Source organism: Schistocerca americana, chromosome 4 (genome assembly GCF_021461395.2).
Source record: "Schistocerca americana isolate TAMUIC-IGC-003095 chromosome 4, iqSchAmer2.1, whole genome shotgun sequence".
Classification (NCBI taxonomy): Eukaryota; Metazoa; Arthropoda; class Insecta; order Orthoptera; family Acrididae; genus Schistocerca; species Schistocerca americana.
Window position 1 is genome coordinate 340898094 of NC_060122.1, and position 22300 is coordinate 340920393.

The 22300-nt window shown below is 43.2% G+C and overlaps 1 protein-coding gene and 1 pseudogene across 1 annotated transcript in view; one reads left to right on the forward strand and one right to left on the reverse strand.

Moving 5' to 3' along the window:
• Window positions 1–22300, forward strand: part of LOC124613460 — a 171908-nt gene that overhangs the window by 22957 nt on the left and 126651 nt on the right. The gene's annotated exons all lie outside the window — the stretch shown is intronic.
• Window positions 5977–6094, reverse strand: LOC124614578 (annotated as a pseudogene).

Consider the following 22300-nt stretch of genomic DNA (forward strand, 5'->3'; position numbering starts at 1 on the left):
GAGACGGTGTCGCCAAACCTGTTCTCCGGTTCGCTTCCTAAAACCGAACAAGGGAACAATGGAGCATTACAAAAATCGGACACGGGACAGTAGTAAGTATAAAACTAGACCCAAAGTCTGAGTAGTCCCTTTGGTCTATCATCTACGCTATGATGATGATGTTTGGTTTGTGGGACGCTCAACTGCGCGCTTATCAGCGCCCGTACAAATCCACAACCTTTGCTCTGTCCAATCGGGGCACTTTCATGAATGATGATGAAATGATAAGGAGAACACAAACACCCCGTCATCTCGAAACAGGGGAAAATCCCTGACCCCGCCGGAATCTAACCTGGGACCCCGTGCTCTTTTTTTTTAATCTCATTTTGTTCGTTAGAGTTCGTTGCAATTGTTCGAGGCGGACGTCCCCTGACGCCCGTTGAAGTTCGTTATTGATCCAGTCACTCAGTTTTTTTATTACAGAGGGTAGCTAACCGTCTGACCGAACACGCTGAGCTACCGTGCCGGCGTGCTCGGGAAGCGAGAACGCGACCGCGAGACCACGAGCTGCGGACACCACGAAGGAGCTCTCCGTCAGAGCCGAGCGATAACGAACACCACAAGGATTCGTCTGGTTGAAAAACTCGTTTTTACCGCATTCTTTTATGATTGCGAAACTAGGATCCTCAAGGCCAGAGACAAGCAGCAAATTGACGCATTTGAGGTATGCTGCTGGCACAGGATACTGCACATAAAACTGACCGAAAGAAGTACTAATTTGTCCAGTGTTGTTTTCCAGTTTTTTAGTCGTGTTGTGAGACGACATGGAGAAAAATGATCGTGGAAGGAGAGATCGTGGGCTATAGAGAGAGGAGGAGAACAGCGAGTACGTGGATGCATCAGATCAGAAAAGAGCTCTGAGAGAAGCTCGTAAACGCCTGCGATGGCGACGTCTGGCTCATGGGTCACGATGCTCAGCCATGAACACAACGAATTTTTATGACGACCATTATGATAACGGACTGAATGAACACATTAGTGACTACTGAATATGGACAGAGGGTAAACCGAAGAAAGACGAAAGTAATGAAGAATAGGGAAAATGAGATCAGCGATAAAATTAACATTAAAGTTGCTGATCACGAAGTAGGCGAAGGAATTATGCTAACTTGGAAGCAAAATAACACGTGCTGCACGAAGTAAGAATGACATAAAAAGCAGACTAGCACAGGCAAAGAGGACATTTCTAACCAAAAGAAGTCTAACAGTTTTAAACGTAGGTGTTAATTTCAGGAAGAAATTTCTTTCAATGTACGTTTTGAGCACAGCATTGTACGTTAGCAAACCAAGGACTGCGGGAAAACCTAGAAGAAGAGAATCGCAAAGTTTGAGATGTGATGTTACAGAAGAGTGTTGACAATTAAGTGGACAGATAAGGTAAGAAATGAGAAGGTTCTCTGCAGAATCGGCGAGGAAACAGAGATAGGATGGTAGGACATATATCATGACATCAGGGAATATCATGTATAGTACTGGAAGGAGGTGCAAACTGCAGGGGAAGATAGAGATTGGAATACATTCAATAAATTGTTGAGAACTTACGGTGCAAATGCTTCTCTGAAGTGAAACGGTTGGCGCAAGATTAGTAACTCGCAGGGGGCCACAGCAAACCAGACAGAAGACTGGTAACTCCTTATTCTATACGAGGCTGTACTGCGTCTCTAATCACTTCCTCGTCGACGGGTTTGAAACTTTAATCAGTCACACTTTGTTTCACAGAAGAGGGTTGAAAATGGTCGCCACATAATATTCTCAGTAAACTATTCATAACAACAGTACTTCTACTTAGTGAAGAATTATGTCGAACTGCGCCAGAAAACATTGATGGATGAATAAGGGGGAAAATAATGTTTTAACTCTTTCTCTCCAAAGGCTGGTATTTCCCGTTCTGGGAAATTCTCCAAGTTAGCCATTAGAAGATCTGAAACACGTAACTTCTAGTTTACGATCCTGTCAACATGTCAAGTCAAAATATTGTAAACCTCATTTGGTTAATTGGTTTTCTGTCAGATATTTGGTGACAAGAACAAATCATGCTTTTGCAACACTTAAAATGGCATCTACAAACAGTTTTCCAAATTAAGCGACAGTCTGCAGAAAAACGATGATATACAAGGAAATTTCGGCTTGTTTTTCACGTATTGAACTAGCTCTAACAAGATTATGTATAATGTTTCCACCACCAGAAATAGGTCATTTTCAGCGTCTGTAAAATGTGGAAGAACATTAATAAACGAGGGGCAATCAAAAAGTTTGCGTTCGATAGCTACACTAACTCCTTCCCTAGATGTCGATGCTTATATACCCGCAGTGGCGTCGCGCTTGGTTGCACCTACGCTACAGTAACGCCCTTTTGATCGCCCCTTATGCAATAAGAATGAGAGTAAATCCTATCGAACAATAATAGAGACTTTCCTTCATTTTGAAGACACTCAAATACTTCGTACATTCGCTGAGTGTCTAAAAAGTCTCTCTGAAGTCTGTTAGTTTGTTAAGACGGAAACTAATTAGCTATTGCCTCTCTAAGACGTCTCCTTAAGAATACAGTTAACCGTGTAGAGAAGAGATAGTAATGAGTTAAATACTACGTTAGCTGGATAGTGAAGCGATTAAATGGCGCGTTTCACGGAGAGACAGGAAGTGAGATTGATTTTGTATCTTGTGTTGATTTAGTATTTTATCGCTTTTCTTAGTTAAACACATATCTTTCTGTTTACTTCATGACAGAAAATAAGAGGTGAAACTTGCCATTGGTTATTAGTACCTATCTTACAATCTTTCATACAAAGATGCCTGATTGAAAATGATCGTTTAAAAATGAAGATACTAACTTATTCTGTATATTTCGAAGCAGAAATAAATTACAGATTTATTACTTGTGAATGCTCAACTACAAGGATAATATTTTGAGAGCGCAGATGCGTGTTATGAAATTTATATCTGGTTTTCGTTCCAGAACGTCTTGCAGGGCCTTTTTAAAATGTCTTGGTATTTTGAGACCTATCATAATACGTATGTTCATTAATGTCATTTATCGTTACTAACATTTCTCTTTCCTGAAAACTAGTGTAAAGTGTGGGTGTAATGCTATAACCAAAACAATGTCTATAAAAGTTCAACTTATCATTAGTACAGAAAGGGGTCAGATGTATGGGTACACACATATTCAACAGTCTGCCAGAGCAATTTCCCTCTCCTGTGGAATGTGATGGGGTTTAAGAGCGCAATAATTACCTGTTGAACAACTCCTTCAGCCTCATTGAACAATACCTTTCGAGAAACATTTGGCTTCATTGGAAATTGCGATGAACCTGTAGTCGAAAGGAGCATAGCCGGTAGTAGCAGCACGTTCTTTCATAAGGTTAGTATAACTAGAAGAAGGGGTTAACCAATGTTGTTTGAACAGAACATGTTCTCGATCACGTATTAAATAACTACTTTCAATAAAACCATTTACGACCATGCCATTAACTACAGAGTTGGCAGACAATTTCATCGAACTTTATTTTTGTTTGTTTTTCGAGGTAGAGCGGACATTCAAGTTTTGACTCATTGTCGAATGAGGGTATCTTCACCCAAATACTAGGTGAGATGGCATTGGGGCGCAGGATGTATTGGGAGTGTTTGGGAGTCTAGATCCAACATTGTTTAGAAACCAAGCAAACGTTCTGAAACACTAGATCAGAAATGGAGGATGGGAACTCTTTGCAACTTAATTCCTGGCCAGTACATAGCAGACAAAAAGAAAAAAAATAAGACCCTAGTTTATATGTAAGTGTAAGTATATTGGTATATGTGTGTACAGAGTAATGACTACGATATGCACAGGGTATGCATGCTGTAATCGCTAATCGAACTTGATTGAACAGTTCTTAAGCCACTGTAGTCTCATCAAGGACGTGTGAGACTGAAGTGTCCACCAATCATTGTGATTCATGTTTCCTTTCCCTAAAGCCATCTCCATCTCAGATGACCTCGATGTCGAAGGAACGATAACTTCAACATTCCTGTCTCAGGACTGTATTCCACAACACGGTCCCTTGAGGCAAGCAGTATCACATGGTCGAGAGGATGCGGCGGCCAGAAAAACCCGACGCATCCATTTAGACACGCTGCTCGGCGGGAACCACTCTGACGACTGGAGAACGAGTAGTTCTAAACTTGTTCCCGGTGGTCGGTGGTCGCGAGCGCGCGCGCTTCCACTGGCTGCCGGCCGCCGCAGCTGGACCAGTACTCCCGGAAGTACTTTCTATCAGGCTCGCCGCCTTTCCTGCCTTTTCTACGCGCTGACACGCGGAGCAAACTAATTGTCCGTGTGCTCCGTACGCGGAATGTCTACCTCGAACTTTCTGCGTGTTTACAGGATCACTATTCTAGTAACCACCTGTCTTTGTTTCATTATTTTAACTTTCTTCTTCCTTTCCCTGGTGTTTGTCCAATATTTACACGGTGACGGATGTCAGAGGATGGCCACTGTAATCGTCCCTCCACTCCTCCCCTCACTCCACCCCGTCCCACGGACGTATTTTGTATACTCGGTCAATAAATGTTTGCGAATGGTGTAACTCGTGGGACATTGATACTAGCCCGGCATTCAACTAATCGGATATGGGAAACCACCTAAAGACCACATCCAGCCTCTTTGGCACACTGGCCCACGTTGTTAATCTGCCGGGAGGACTGCAACCAGGACCGGCGCTCCTCCCCGACTCTCGGAAGCACCATGCGGCTATATGGGTAGGTCTCATTATTTTAACGCGTATTCTAATTTATTTCGTGAATCCATTTACTAAGACTTTGTCTGAACGGAGCGAGGTGGCGCAGTGGTTAGCACACTGGACTCGCATTCGGGAGGACGACGGTCGAATCCCGCGTCCGGCCATCCTCATTTAGGTTTTCCGTGATTTCCCTAAATCGCTCCAGGCAAATGCCGGGATGGTTCCTTTGAAAGGGCACGGCTGACTTCCTTCTCCATCCTTCGCTAATCCGATGAGACCGATGACCTCGCAGTTTGGTCTCTTCCCCAAAACAACCCAACCCAACTCTGTCTGATTAATACTAAAATGACGTGGATCGTAAAATGCCTTGACTGTAAACTTATATCGAATTCTCTTCTACTAACTATACAGCGGAAAGGACACAGCAGACAAACTACTAATCTTTGTAAGTCCATCTTTGTACAAGGTGGTTGCAGGACCTTGGCTGTTCAATATAGAACGTCAAATCAAAACTACTCAGCCCAGTCAAATTTTCAGTTTTATTTTATTTGCGCAACTAATTTCTGCGCTACATTATGCCATCTTCAGGCTCCATGACCGACGTAGGAAGAATCCCACCACTGGTCCAGTCAAAATAGAGGCCAACTTTCAGTGACTGGTGTCCGTAGATTTCTTGTTAGCCCAGCGGACCAAGTGATGATCGAAGGGATCACTGAATGCTCGACCATATTTTGATTGGACCAGAGATGGGACTGTTCCTACAAGTCGGTCAGGGGGCCTGAAGACGGCGTAATGTAGCGCTGAAACTGGTTGCACAAACAAAATAAAACTTGAAATCTGAATGGCTGAAGGTGTTTTGATTGGATGTTTTAGATTAATAATCGGCCGAACGTGAGGACTGAATCTCTCTTCTACTTTCCACAATCTCCTTGATCTGAGTAATCCTCTCCTACGTCAATTTTAGTATTACAACGATTTTTGTTTTAATATGTGCTGAATAAAAAAAACTTAACTACTCCCGAACAGGCCATGAAGGCCCAACGGTACTGATCGGCCGCCGTGTCATCCTCAGCCCATAGGCGTCACTGAATGCGGATATGGAGGGGCATGTAGTCAGTACACAGCTCTCCCGGGCGATATCAGTTTCCGAGACCGGAGCCGCTACTTCTCAATCAAGTAGCTCCTTAGTTTGCCCCACAAGGGCTGAGTGCACCCCGATTACCAACAGCGTTCGGCAGACCGGGTGGTCACCCATCCAAGTGCTAGCCGAGCCCGAGAGCGCTTAACTTCGGTGATCTGACGGGAACCGGTGTTACCACTGCGGCAAGGCCGTTGGCAATATGTGATGAATACAGTATGAATTTCCAGTTATTTCAGTTTGGTTATGAAATGAGAGAAACTCCAGTTCCCTTTCCTTTATTGTTATTTAGGCGGCATGACTATTCTCTGTAAGCTCCTTCTGAATTTTTGGACTGGGTACTAGAACTTACTCTACATTTGTACACATTAGTACTATACAGGGTGAGGCAGCTAGGATAGACTACCTCAAATAAATCCAGACTGAATAAATGTATCGATGTGTGCTTTTCACCAAATGTTATATATGGAGAATTTCCTGATGTTCACAAGTAGTTTCTGTCGTCTACAGTCGCTGAATTGCGACACTGAATTTTCTGCTAATGGAGCTATACACTTTTGCCTGTGGCATTAGAAAGAACTACTTCAATGACGTAACATATATAGGACTTGATCGACAGATTAAGATAATAGAGCAGCAAACCACTGTCCCACCGTGAAGAGAAGAGGTTCCACAAACGTCCGTCGTATTATATCACATGAAATCAAATACGTAACTCAGGTATGGTTCTTGTGTTTATGTGTGCACTTGAAACCAGTCAGTCTGTGTTCTGCAGTTGTTGAAGTTAGATAACTTGACGTAAAGGTATTGAGACATCCACAATGTGTACCACATTCGAAAAGGTGAATATCGTTTATGGAGAAGATCGCTAAATCACTAAGGCTGCGGTGCGGTTGCACGCTGAAGAGTATCCAGATTGTGCCAAACACCAACGATCTCTCTTTACAAACATTATAAAGAAAGGTCTAGAGACTGGAACTGTGGAGAACGAAATATGTCAACGAAAAATAAGAGTAACTGATGAAAGAAATGAAATAATATTTTAGCAGCAGTAACACAGAATGGAAGTTTCACCAAGAGGCATTTCGGACGTGGGAGAATTGAACCAAAGGAGTGTCCTGCGAACGGGACATTCGATCGCATTCATCCTCATCACATTTTGCTGCCTCTCAGGTTCATGGTAATGACCTCCAAAATCCCAAATTGATTAAGATTCTCCGAATCTTATCTACGAAACGTGCAAAATGACACGGCATATATATCAAAAATTTTTTAAGGATGAGGCATCGATTACAAACCCTGGGCAAATTAATCTTCACAAAGTGCGCTAATCGTTATTTCAATATCCACGCTGGCTCAAATAATTGTATAATACCAATTCTCTTGGTCTATCAACGTTTGGTGCGTGTTTTTCAAGACCCACATCATTGGTCCCTTTTTTGTTGTTGATAGGAATCTAAATACACTCAAGTATCTAGAGTTTCTAAGATAAGCTGCTATCGCCGTTATTGGAAGACATCCCAATGGACTTAGGGCAATCAGTGGAGGTGGTGGTGGTTAGTGTTTAACGTCCCGTCGACAACGAGGTCATTAGAGACGGAGCGCAAGCTCGGGTTAGGGAAGGATTGGGAAGGAAATCGGCCGTGCCCTTTCAAAGGAACCATCCCGGCATTTGCCTGAAACGATTTAGGGAAATGACGGAAAACCTAAATCAGGATGGCCGGAGACGGGATTGAACCGTCGTCCTCCCGAATGCGAGTCCAGTGTGCTAACCACTGCGCCACCTCGCTCGGTAGGGCAATCAGTGGGTAGCAACATATGGCAGATGTCCCTCCCTTTCCGGAAATGTAATGGCAGACTCTCTTTGGAGAGCACTGTAACGGTCGTTCAGGAAACGCAAAGTGGTCTGCACGCTCACCAAACTTAACACTTCTACACTTTATCTACGGCGAAAAGTTAAACGAGTCGTCTATTAGGAAACACGGATGACCCTCGAAGGCATGAAATTTCTCATAACACGGTCCTGTGCTGCCGTTAACTCAGATATTCTACGTGCAGCATTGTTTCTCCAGATTGAGTTTATAGCTTGTGGCAATGCTCAAGATCAACATTTTGAGCATCTGGCATGACTGCCGTGATAATAAACACGCGAATCGGACCTGATTTTTGTGTTTGCTTACATTTGGGATAATGGGGACGCCGTTTGTGGAACCGATTCTCCATACATAGGGTGTTCGGAAATTCCCGTTACAAACTTCTAGTACTTGTAGAGGGGAGTCAGTACATAATATTTTGAACAGAAATCCACGTCCGATGGTTTAAATTCAGATATTTAACTCATCTATTTCTCCTTTAGGAACTGAATCAGGCGTGAAGCAATATAATTATTAGGTAACAATTGGGAACTACGCGTCACGAAACATCCCTTTATCATTTAAGCACATTTGTTTGTATTCACACTTAAACGGTATGTGTTTACGAAACAAAAAAGAACCCATTATACTGCATATATAGAACAGTGCTGATGCCTTAGAAAAGCTGCTCGATATGGCGACCACCAATACGGAAATTGGTGCCTACGAAACATGTTCTGGTACACACTCTCCGTTCCACCTGACGGCTCTTCAGTTTCTAGTGCAGTGGCCAGAAGTGGTGCCAGCTGATCTTCCTCTGTCGCTACAGGAGTCTCGTAAATTAAACATTGCATAGGACTCCACAAGAAATAGTCCATGTCATCCTGTCTACGCTAGTGCATACTAGGACAAGCAGTTCTGAGACTTCTCTCTTTCAATCACCTGACGTGGACGCGTTACACATCTGAAGTGAGACCGTTGTAGAAAGAAAACGTTACGTTTCCGCACATGGGTTCCTATGCAGAATGTTATGTACTCACTCCCCACTACAAATACTAGAAGTCTGTAACGATTCTTTCCGAACACCCTGTATATTCCTTCTGGATATATTTGGGGTGACCTGTCGTGCGCAAGAACCATGCCGAGTTAAGTGTTTGTTTGCATTTGGCATAACAGGGCAGAAGTTTCTGGGATATCTTCTCACTGTGCAACAGGGTTTACGGTTCTATAGACATGGATCACTCTATGGCTACAATCTGAAAAAAACTGAGGTAGTTTACTTTGATTTTTATTCAGAATGTCAACTGATTTTCATGCGAACGTACTAACAATATATCGACCCCGTAAGTCAATACATAAAAGCGCTGCCTCCTTAAATAGTTATCTGTCAGTACATTAATGATAGCAGAACTACTTCGAACTTTAGTCCACGCAAAAGGTACGCTAACCAGAGAAAGATATGGGCTCTCTCGGCCTTGTTAAGAAACAGATAAAAAATGTTGTTGGTAGCACTTCCTAGCAGAAACTACACAAAAGAAAAATTTTAAACACGTCATTTGGGCAGTTGGGCGTCAGACATTACTCAGTCCGCAAATCGTGGTTTGGCTGTTAATGTCAGAGCCTCTAGGTCGTGGGGTCCGGTACTCGATTCCAGGGCAGGACAAGGATTTTCTTCACTTGGGGACTAAGTGTTTATGTTGTCCTCATCATCTCAACTAATCTTCAGCGACGCCCAGGTCGCCGACATGGCGTCAAATAGAAAAGACATCCACCAGGCAGCAGAACAATCCCAGATAGGTTCTCCTGGGCAACAATACGATACGATCATTTCATTTCTCCTATTTCAATTCCACCTGGATATCCAGCTTCTAACAAGTCCTCCAGATCCTTCAACGTCATGCAATCCATTTGGCCTAAACTTCCCTACTGGAATATATGAAAACTACATACAGTGAAATTTGCTACCGGCTCTTTAGGCCGGCAGTGAGGAACTGAGCCTCCCTGTCTGCGTCGCGTCGACACCACAATACAAATGAGCAACAACGTCAACATACTGATGCTGGAAGAAGAGCGCCACCAGTGATCGTCATGACGTTCTACGACATGCTCTCTTACCTAGAGTTGGGATTGTATTGTAGGCTACCGTACACCTTAATAAGTAAATGTAGACTACAGTAGTTCTCCTAGTACTATGATCAGTTAAGATCGTAACCGCATTATCTGGACATTAAGTGTGTTGCATATCTATTGGGTGTTACCTCATTTCGATCCCTTTGTTTCCTTTTGCAGTGAGATTCCCCTAGAAACCAGAAGCACTGAACTGTCTAGAAACTGACTGAGGATATATAAAGGGCCACATAAACTACGGATCATTGTTGTTCTACATAGGTGTCCTCCTGCCGGTTCACTAAACTAAACTCTACCCGAACAGGCCATGAAGGCCCAACGGTACAGACCGGCCGCTATGTCATCCTCAGACCACAGGCGTCATTGGATGCGAATATGGAGGGGCATGTGGTCAGCACACCGCTCTCCTGGCCGTATGTCAGTTTACGAGACCGGAGCAGCTACTTCTCAGTCAAGTAGCTCCTCAATTTGCCTCACAAGGGCTGAATGCATTCCGCTTGCCAACACAGCTCGGCAGAGCGGATGGTCACCCATCCAAGTGCTAGCCCAGCCCGACAGCCTTAACTTCGGTGATCTTAATGGAACCGGTGTTACCACTGCGGTAAGGCCGTTGGCCGTCATGTAGATTACTAAAACTATATACTATTTATATCAAAATTAAAATAGTCAGTTTTTAACTTAGGTTTATTCGACAATACTTGGGCGAGCTTATATAAAACATGTTTCTGTTATTCATGAACAACTTTCGCACTTATCGGTAATACCAGGAAACTCATGCCTTTGAACGTGATGGACTTTCTATTGAGTACAAAATAGCAACAATAATTACGCAGATTTTTTTATGTTGTGCATGTAAACTGTACTTGTATAAAAAATAATTGTTTTAGTTACATAAAAATGCAGAAGTTACATGGTCAATTAATTTTTGTTACTTATAAAATGCATTTTGTATTTTGTAAGGATATAAAATACACAATGGACTAACGTTGGACAATGTGTGGTTCTAATTATGTGTAAAACAGAAAGACAAACAAACAAAAAACAAAGAGAAGTCTTCAGCTGGCAGTTATCCTCTCACACATCCATTTATATTTCTTTCCCTGCCAATACTACCAACGTTAGTGGAGATCCTACCATTTACTATGGCATTTATGAACTATAACAAAATTGTCGGACCGTATTTTTTGGTAGAACGCGAAGGTACTCTTACCTCAACAGGCTGCCCTCACTCTAGTTGTTTAACGTTTAAGTTCTAGTTGTCCCTTCTTTTCTGATACATACTCTGTCCCGTGATGAAAAATCCTGCACGGTGAACTTAAAAAACTGGTTTCTTATTACATAAGTTAGTTCATTATACATACCCTGTCTTTTAAAAGAATATCTTACATAATACATATAAAATTTTCTAATGTTCGTATATCTTCTACTTAGAAATAATTTCAATGATATACAGAATTACATCATGTTATGCTAGGAGGGGAAGGAGAAGCCATGTACAACTTACGTCAACTACATGCTCCTGTCATTTTAGTCACTGTGACAATACATCTTACATTACACGTACCACATGTTTATCCACACGATTGGACGTTATTTTATTTTATATTTATTTTCAAGTATGCTTTGTCAAGTTGAAGTGAAAGAAGTTTAAATTCCGTGTTTGTAATTTGGTTCTTGTGTTTTTCGTTGTAGTTTCTGAAGGACCAGTCATAAGTAAAATTTTGAGTTACGCCTGTCAGAAAATAAATTATGAGCACTCCCAACAGTGAAAGTTTTCGTATTACAATTTTTATTCGAGCATCTCCTGTACACCACTGAGAGCGGTCTGCTCTTCTCTCTGCTCAGCTAGTTGCACATTTAGGCCAGGAGTGTAAATGGATCTTTCGATGATGTTTTCTGTGTGCAAATTTCACTGGGCGCAGATTACAGGACACCTGCTTACTCAAGTCCTTCAACAACTCTTCAATTTCCCCTTCCTCCTCATACACACTGAACATCTCCATATATCCTACAGTATACAGCCCTCATATTTGACTCAAGCAAACTTAACCATCCTCTACCTCCTTCAGCCCAGTTACCATTCCAGTCACACTGAGGACCCAGTAACAACATACTTCAACGAATTTACATATAAACACACTCCATCCTAACGGAACTTCCATGACTCCCCCTCCCAGATAAGGAAATCTGCCGCAACACCTTCTCTTTCTTATGAGGTCTCACTCACTGAAGGAGGGAAATTATACCGCCTCATCCCACCCCCAACCTGGCGTGCTAGGGAATGAAATTACGAAAAAGATAAAAATAAATCATTTCTTCGACGGTTCGCTCTGAAGAAAGGAAGTATCAGTAAGTAGTGAAACGGTCCGCGTATTATACGTCAGGAAAAACATCAAACGGCGGTAACTCATTAAACATATAGTAGCGGGTAAAAAATGTTTTGCAGTACGATGGCATCATCTCTGTAACTAACAGTCGCATTTACGAGACTGAAACAAACGCAGCGCTGTGAGGGTAAGGAAATACTGCTGGATTGCCTGTCTTCATTTACTGGACGAACTGCCATAGAAGCTAATTCACCATTAGAAGGCTGGAGGCAGGTCTAACTCAAAGGTTAGCCTTGTTCATAGACTGTGGCAATAACTACAGGTTAACCAAGAATAATCAAGAATTTTCACGCACTGCTTTCGTGTTACACAAGCAAATGTCTGCGACAACTTCTCAACCAGGGTGCCTTCTTACTGCAGATATAATGTAGTGGAGTACGCAGAAGGCTTCTTGAGGACAGTACGTACACGACATAACTAACCACCTGCGCTACATTGACTGCTGGCGCAAAGGTTAGGATTCACAGGAGTCCTCTCATGTAGTCTTGAAGATCATGAAACTGTGGGACTATTCCATTCGCGATGAGTTAAAGTAACCTTTAATATCCAACATCCATGCTTGCTCCTCAGATTCGGTCTCAGTGAGAGCAACTGTTTAAATACACAGAAAAACAAAGAAAGAAAGACGCACCACGAAGGTATTATCCGAATGGGACAAAATCGGTAGGTATGATGTACATGTACATTATCATTTCAGAAAAATTCAGCAAGTCAGTAATACGATGGTCTATATCTGACCCTTATGTAAGCAGTTATTTGGCTTGTAATTGATTACAGAGTTGTTTGATTCCCTCCTGAAGCACATAGTGTCGAATTCTGACCAACTGACGCGCTACATCGTCGACATCTCGAGCTGGTTGGAGGGCTCTGCACATAATGCTCCAAAGTTCTCGGTTGGGGAGAGATTCGGCTACCTCGCTGGCTAAGGTGGGGTTTGCAAGGACGAAGACAAGCAGTAGAAACTCTTGCCGTCGATGTACCGCTATGCTGTAAGGACGCCCTGGATGACAACCAAAGGCACCCCGCTATGAAAAGCAATGGCACCCCTGGTTTTCGGGCAGTATGGCGGGCTACAGCCAGGTTGGTGACCCACTGCTGTGTGGGGCTTCTTCAGGCATATGTCTACCGATCAACGGGACTCAATGGCACTTATCACAGGAGACAATTCTAATCCAGTCAATGAGATTCCAGCCCGGAGATCTGTCTGGAGACGTCCTAGACAGCAGAACCCCTTTGGCTGTCATCCACGGTACCCTTAACAGTAGAGCAGCACATAGTCGGTGAGGGTTTCTACTGCTTGCCTTCGTGCTTGCCACACACTACCTTAGCCAGTAAGGGCGCCGGATCTCTCTCCAGTTGAGAGCGTTTGGAACATTATGATTAGGGCCCTCCAACCAGCTCGTGATAATGACGGCCTAACGGGCCAATTGCACAGAATTTGGCACTATATCCCTCAGGAGGACATACAACAACCGTACCTATCAATGCCAAGTCGAATAACTGCTTGCATGGGGACCAGCTGTGGACCAACGTGTTATTGACTTGCTCAATTTGTGAAGCTTTTACTCGTAAGTAAATCATCCGGTTATTCTAAAATTGCAATCATTTGTTTGTCTGTATGTGTACATCATATCGACCGATTTCCGTCCCCTTCGTGGTGTGCCATTTTTTCGTCTTAAATTGTATAATGACTTTGTTTTACTATGGAATTCTCAGAGACCACACTTAACCGTTTTCATAAATAACTTCACTCATCGCTGTGCGTGTTGTATTGCTGCTCTTTGGAGGCACACTCCTTTTTGAAATTAGTTATAACATACCAAACGGACACATCCATATAGCATGTCCCAAACGAGTTCTAAGTGTAAAAATTGGCTCAAATGGCTCTGAGCACTATGGGACTTAACATCTGAGGTCATCATTCTCCTAGACCTTAGAACCACTTAAACCTAACTAACCTAAGGACATAACACACATCCATGCCCGAAGCAGGATTCGAACCTGCGACCGTAGCAGTCGCGCGCTTCTGGACTGAAGCGCCTAGAACCGCTCGGCCACACCGGCCAGCTCTAAGTAAATTATATATTTGTCTAGAACGGAGGTGTACTGACTTGCTGGTACCGCGGGCAGAGAAAACTTTACTGTGATTATGTAAGGGTTACAAGTTCAAAAATATCATGCCTTGAGACAAGCTATTATTCATAATTGCGGATCACCCTGCCCGATTTACAGCTACATTTGGCTCAAACAACTATCATCTAAAAGGGACCGCTCCCTCCATTTCGAGGGGAGGGTGGAATGAAAGGCGATTAAAAAACCGAAAAATTACGAAACGAATGGTGAGGGATTGGTAGCCATCAGACCAATGGGGGGCCGTATCCCTGCTGTGCATCCCTGGTCTAGAAGTAATGAATGGTTGTAATTAAAGTGAAGTTACCGGTGTGGGCTTTAATTATCGTATTTCAGCTAAACTTGATACATATTCTAATGCGTTAATGTGCAACCGATTTAAGCTGGAAAAAAATAGTTCCAATTTTGGTCACCTGGTGCAAATCGAGAGCTGTGAATGCAAGAAACACATATAGAAATATTCGTATATGTAGTGGATTATGAACGGGCCAGGGGGCAGAAAAGGTTATACAAGCGAGAAAGGCATAACGTTGATCTTATTATTAACTGCCATTACACAATTTGTTCGCTATGAACGCTGGAGAGATTTGCAACTCGTAACCAAAATTGAAATTACTTTTTGCGGCTTAAATCGGTTCCGCATTAACACCAGTTGCACTTTAATTGTAACCACCCGGTTAGCTGTACTTAAATTATAACTACCCAGTATGAATCTATGTTTCACGTATGCCGTCTCTCATATTCAGCTCGTTTCTTTCGTCTCATCATATTTTCAGTTACTAATACTGTTTATTATTTGAAAAATTTTGTCTCTCTGTGTTGCCAAGGTATTCCCGGAAATATATGAAATGGGTTGCAGCAGACTGTTTATCGTGCAAGCTGCAGTAGTCGGAGAGCGATTCCGAATTTTTTATATAAATTGGTGACAATTTTGAGTCGCACAGAAATTCATTTACAGGAAAGACCGCTTTGATAAACCAATTCTGGAAAACATGTCTAATGCCACGACGACGCTTAGTCTTTAAAGAAGCAGCACTCGCTCTTCTGGACATGGATGAACCGCTCCGGTAATCGCTGAAAGCCAACTAGGTAAACAATGTGAAATGAAAATGCTCAAAAAAAGTTTTGCACCACTCTCATTATTTCATAGTTTGTGTAAGTTTTATCGGAACCATTGTCACTTTTAATGACTGGAAACCGTTGCTTAGAACCATCTGTTTAATAGAAGGAAAAGTGAAGCTGGCTCTCAGCGCAGTTCAGTGAGTCCGTGTGCCTTCAGAAGTGAATGGGATAATGGTACGTAATCTTAACTTCGTGTTTTTTACACTGATATTTTGTTAACATTTTTATAAATGATGCCGTGGAGAAACATTTAATTCATGATTCACGACTGAAACAATGGTTACTGCAATTTATTTCCAGCACTGCAAACGTTTTTTTAGGATTCTGAGATGCTTTACTGAAATAGGAAAAATCTGCCGAGGCGTGAAACACGACAAGCCATTAACCGCGTCGCGCCCAGCGACCGAACTGTGTGGCGACTGTGTGGGAAAGCGACTCTGTCAGCAGGAGGCCGGGACATTCTCGTGTCCTGTAGAGTGCTTCCAGGGAAACCGTCTTACGCTTTTCGAAAGAAACACGGCTTGCGGAAAATAACGGCCTAGCCTCGTGCACAACTTTCTACTTTCAGTGGCCCTCTGTTGCGAGACTAATTGCTGGCCCCGAAAACGCGCGATTGGTAAACAATTTGGCGACTTCACGGAGACAGAGCTGCAGCGGCAGTTTTTTCGAAGCACAATAGTGTGAATCTTAATTCGGACAAGCTCATATTTTACAAGGAACTGAAGCTGATTAGCTGTGACCAATTTTATCCCCCCCCCCTCTCCCCCCAGTTGTTAGACTCTCGGCGGAATGTTGTTGCCTTGGCCATGAACGCCAATTGTCGGTCTCCTTCAGTTCAGATGAATACTTGTTTGTTCTTGACAGGAAAACTTTGTGTTAAATGGACATTTCACCTAAGAAACGGGTAAAAATAGTTGCTCGTCATGAACACACATCTATGATCATTTGAGACTTTGCCTCTGTTATTGGCGTGGGAAATTCTAATGTTTCAACCCTTATTATGCCATGTAGTGATATTGCTTCATTGTGGCAGATGTGGACGAAAACGAAAAACCACTCTTAGAACTGACAAAACTCTACTTAGAAACAATAGAATCCATCCTTACGAGGCAAGTAAGACGTCCGGAGAGATTTATTGGCTACATAGGTTAAAACTGTCTCTTCAACGATATTTCGTGGGCTTCTTGTTATGGGCGGAAGGCACAAAGCCAAAAAGAAGCATTTGTTAATGTCATGGAGGAAAAACGGTTGACATGGGACAAAATATATAAACCTAGGACAGCCAGTGACTGGAAAGTGTAATTTTCAGTGATGAGTCACATTTTATTGTTCAAGGGTTCAGAGCAAAGGTTGTCAGGCGAGGGATCAATGAGGCAGTGAGAGCTGAGCATATCGAACAGACAGTAAAATGCCCTCCCAAGAAAATGTTTTGGACCTTCTTCACAGCAGGTGGCACTGGAGCACTGGTTCCGGTTGATGGAATGATTAATTCAAAGAAATACATGGAAATCCTTGGGCACAGAATTGTGACATTCCTACAGACGTTTGCAGATGGTTGAGAAACATTTCAGTGTGATCTAGCCTCGTGTCACACTTTTCAGACAGTCAAGACGTTCATTGAAGATAACAACATTAATGTGTATCAGTGGCCCGGTAATTTACTAGACTTAAATCTCAGCGAGAATTTGTGGAGTGTTGTGAAAAGACGTATTCGTAAAACTGACTGTTCAACAAAAGAATACATATTGGTAAATGTGGTAAAACTGTGTTTTCATGACGACGAACATGGAAACATTTATTTTAACAAATCCATGCCACAACGCGTTCAGAAGTTCAGTAAAGCAAAAGGAAGGCACATTAGTTAGTAATATTTAGTAAGCTACTAACTGTGTTATACATATAGTGATAAATGTGTACGGTTGATGTTTAATCGTCCTATCCCAATTAATTTGCACACTGTTGTAGAAGGGCGTATTGTAATGTCATTGGAGCTTTTATCGCGACGCGTTGTTTTGGTAGGATTTTATTCTTGAAGGAACCTCGCTATTGGCTGGCCGAGTATGCGTAGTCTACTCTTGGCGGACACGTCCTGTTCGGCTGCAAGACATAGGAAGACGTAAGACTGAGTGAGAAAAACCGAAGTTCATTCGGAGGCGTGGAGGCGTGCGCGTCTCGTGCCAATCAGGTACGTACGTTTGGAAACGGTCAGCGGCTTGCATCTTAGCAGAAGTGCGGGACCCAGAATAGTTGTTGCGGGAGCGAAACCGCTTCTTCTACCGCAGATTTATTCGCACGACGGCGACATTCTGCTCTCTGTCGGTGAACGATAACGGTGAGCATAATTAGCAACATCGAAGGATGGGGCATGTCTTGGTTCGCACTTGCTCCAGTCGCTGCAACCACTTATCCCAGGTCCAGCATTGCTTTGGTGGATGTACGAATTTCTCAGTATAACTATTAGGACAACAGTCACTGTTTTTCAGTTAAGGTTAAAAATTCGAGGCCAATTTTCAGAGCGTCACTTGCTTCAGAGAGACATGCGTTATAATAGTTCCGGTAACGCTCAAAACTACTAAATCCAACATTTAAAAGTTTACGTAGAGACTTTGTAAAACCTTTCATATTCTTTCATGGTCTGATCTGATTAATTATGTTGTTAATTGAATAAATTACTGTGTTAATTCAAAGACTGATTTTGTTAACACCTTCAATTCGTGTACACTAAAGCAAAAAATTTCGCAACATCTCGAAGGAGTTGTGCGGCGTAAACGATAGCTGGTAGGGGTGTTTCTACATCTGGAGTATGATGTCCATTCAGATTTCTCGCCAGTGGCATAAGAGTGGCCCTAATAGCGCCACTATGAGGATGCAAATCAGGTGTGTTTCAAACACACGCTGTAACAGTTGTGAGCGTTAGTTATCTTCGAGATTGGACGCCGTGAGTTGAAAGTAGTCAAGAATGCCTTTAAGGCGACAAACACGCCGTTGTCAGCACCTCACTGAGTTTTAACGACAGTGTGTATTAGTGTTACGAGGAGCTGGATGTTTCTTCTGCGATACAGCAGAAAGAGTTGGCAGGAATGTAGCCACCGTACATGATTGCCGGCAGCCGTGGTTACGAGAATGCGTAGTTGCAAGAAGACCAGGCTACGGATGGCCATTATCGAGAGGGATGACCATCGTGTTTGGCGTGTGTGGCCCTGGCACATCGTACTGCATATGCAGCAGCAATCTGAGCAGCAGTTGGCACCACAGTGATACAACGAACTCTTACAAGTAGATGACTTCAAGGACAGTTCCAAGACAGACGCCCTATAGCGTCATTAGCGACTGCAGTGGCGTCAAGCAACAGCTCACTGGAGGGCAGTGTGGGGGTCTGTTGTGTTTCCCGATGAAAGCTGGTTCTGCCTCGGTGCCAGTGATGGACGTGTGTTGAATAGAAGGCGGCTAGTTGAGGGCATACAAACAACCTATCTGCGTGCTAGGCACAATGGACCTACACCTGGAGCTATGGTCTGGGGTGCGATTTCGTATGACAACAGCAGCTCTCTTGTGGTTATCCCACGCACCCTGACTGCAAATATGTGTGTCAATGTGGTGATTCGACCCGTTGTGCTGCCATTCATGAATAGTATTCCAAAGGGTGTTTTCCAATAGGATAACGCTCGTCTACATAACGCTGTTGTAAACCAGCATGGTGTACAGAGTATCGATATGTTGTTTTGACCTGCTCGACTGCCTTATATGCTTCCAGTCGAGCACCAGTGGGCTGTGTACAATTAGAACTAGCATCTGGAACAGAATTAACCTCCACCAAATGCCCAACCAATACTAACGACAACGCAACTATTCACAGCTACCTATTTTACGGACAAAGGAAATCGGCACAACACAAAAAAATTTTCCTTATACACAATGGTGGATTTCAACTTCTGCGCGAGTACAATAACCAACAACGTATTAAAGTATTTTCTCATGCACCTTGGCCCCAAAGTGCAATACAACATTTCACTTCGCACAATTTATAGCCACTTCGCTGCATTTTTAAAACGCAACAAGCACCGGCAGACTTCACCACGTTCAGCAGCCACAGCAGGATGATTTACTGTGACAGAACTTATCAGCTACCCACTAATAGATGTGAGCTGCCAAATGCGCTACAGATGGTGCTCTACGCAATACTAGAGTAACTGAACTATTCGCAGTTCCTCGTATGTGGCTGTGGCTTCCGTCTTCTTCTGGACACTAGGAAAAGACACAACCCTCTCCCCAAGTGGACGATGTCCAAGTACACCTCGAGACTGCTTCCATTCTGCAAACTGCCCGCCTCCACAGCACTCAATGCTCCAGTTTCTCTTGCTCGCTTGCAGGCTTTTAAGGACATCGCACTCGCTGAGAGTCAGTCACGATGGTCGACGTTCGCCAGAGAGGTGCTGGCATCGATGTCCGGTCATACCAATGCCCTCCCGCCGAGTGCGCCACCACAAGCCACCAGACATCCCGGCACCGGCGGTGGGAAGTGCAGATGTGCCGCTTCACACGGTACAAAAATGGTTCAAATGGCTCTGAGCACTATGGGACTTAACATCTCAGGTCATCAGTCCCCATGCCCGAGGCAGGATTCGAACCTGCGACCGTAGTGGTCGCGCGGTTCCAGACTGAAGCGCCTAGAACCGCTCGGCCACCAGCGGGCGGCGCACGGTACAGTAGAGATACATTAACGGTAGAACGCGTCTTACGGGAGAGCTCATTGACTTCGAACGTAGACCAGTCATTGGATGTCACCTGACTAACAAATCCATCAGGGGCGTTTCAACCCTTAGGAAGCCGCCCAAGTCAATTGTTGGTGATGTCACTGAAGTGGAACGTGGAGGAACAACAGCAGCTAAACCAAGGGACCCCATGTATTGACGGTCAGGGACTGTCGAACGTTTCGGAGAGGTGTTGTAAGAAATCGGATGAAACCATCAGTTCCAGTGTGCCAGCAGAAGTCCAGGTAGCACAATGACTGTGGGTATAAAGTAAAAAAGAATGGAGTGTAATGATCGATCATCTCCTTATAATCCACACGTTTCTATTGTCAAAGATAAGCGGCGCTTGAGGTGGTGTCAATAGCATCGCCACTGGAGAGTGAGTGACCAGAAACGATTGATTTCTAGTGATGATAACGTCATATCCTGTGGCAATCCGATGGAAGGTTTTGAGTTTGGCGAATGCTTGGAGAAAGTCACATCCCATCATGGGTAGCGCCAACACTGAAGTACGGAGAAGATGGTGTTACGATATGTGGTCCTTTCAATGGTTAGTGTATGGTCCCTTTATTGCGCTTAAGAAGACACAAAATTCGGAAATTTTACGGGATAATGTACTGCTTGCAGCAGAGGAACAGTTCGGAGACGATGACTATAAAGTATGACAATGCATCCTATCGTAAATCAGTATCCGTGAGAAGATGGTTTGTGCACAATAACATTTTCGAAACGGGGTGGCCTGCCCAGAGTCTCGACCTGAACCAGATGGAACACCACTGGAATGAGTCAGAACGTCGTCTACGGTCTATATCCCAACGTCCAATATCATTCCTTTCTTTTGTTCTGGCTCTTGAGGAAGAATGGGCAGTCATTCATCCACAGATATTCAGATACCTCATTGAAAGTGTCCCCAGCAGAATTCAACCCACCACAAAGTCGATATACCCCATATTAATACCCCATATTAATATCCACTAAAAGGTGACCGAATACTTTTGATCAGACAGTGTATAAACGATAGTCAGAATAATCGGCATTGTTTTACTCAGGCAGCTACGGCGTGGCTATTATGATAGGAAAGCAGTTGATGAAAAACATATTGAAAGATAAGTACATAGATGAAAGACTGATGATGATGAGATTATTTTTAATACAAATATTCGTGCCAATAAGTCAACACACTGATGAGGAAGTAGAGGAATATTATGAAAAGATTGAAGAAATTATGGACAAAGAAAAAAGAAACACCTACATCAATGGGGAATATGAATTCGATAGAAGGAGAGGGAAAAGAAGAGGGAGTGGTAGTAAGATTTGGATTGGGAAATAGGAACGACAGGGGTGAAAGGCAGGTTTTTTTCTGCAGCGAAAATTCCCTTGTGATTGGAAACACATCGCTTAACAAACACAGAAGACGAAGATATACATGACATCTAGGTTGAATGATGACAGATACCAAATTGATTATGTCATAATTCAGAGCAGGTACAAAAGTAGGCTACAGGATGCCAGAGCATACCCTGGAGCATACCCTGGACCAAAACTTGGCAGTGTCGGACTTGCAAATAAGGTTGAAAAGAATGAGAAGAAGAAAACTAAGAGTGAAATTTGACCTAGAGAGACTAAAGGAAGAAGGTAATGATGCTGAGTTGGAAAACACATTTACGTCAAAATGGGATAGAGAGCACAATGAAGAGAGTGCAAACGAGAAATCGAAGATGAGACAGAGCCTTAAGGAATCTACAGAAGAAGTTGTAGGGGTGAGGAAGTTTAGAAGAATAAAGAAAGAATGGGTAACAAAGATAACGCTGGGTAAGATGGAACAAAGAAGGAAATAGAAGACAGCAGGGAGCGAGAAAGGCAAAGGAATGTACAAAAAGCTGAATAACGAATTAGGGAGAGAAACAGACCAGGCGAGGAAGACATGGATAAAAGAGAGATGTAAAGAAATAGAGAAACTAGAAAAGGAGGGAAAATATGAAATGATGTATAGATGAGCTGCTGACCTAGTCTATGAAGCAAAGAAAAGCAGTAC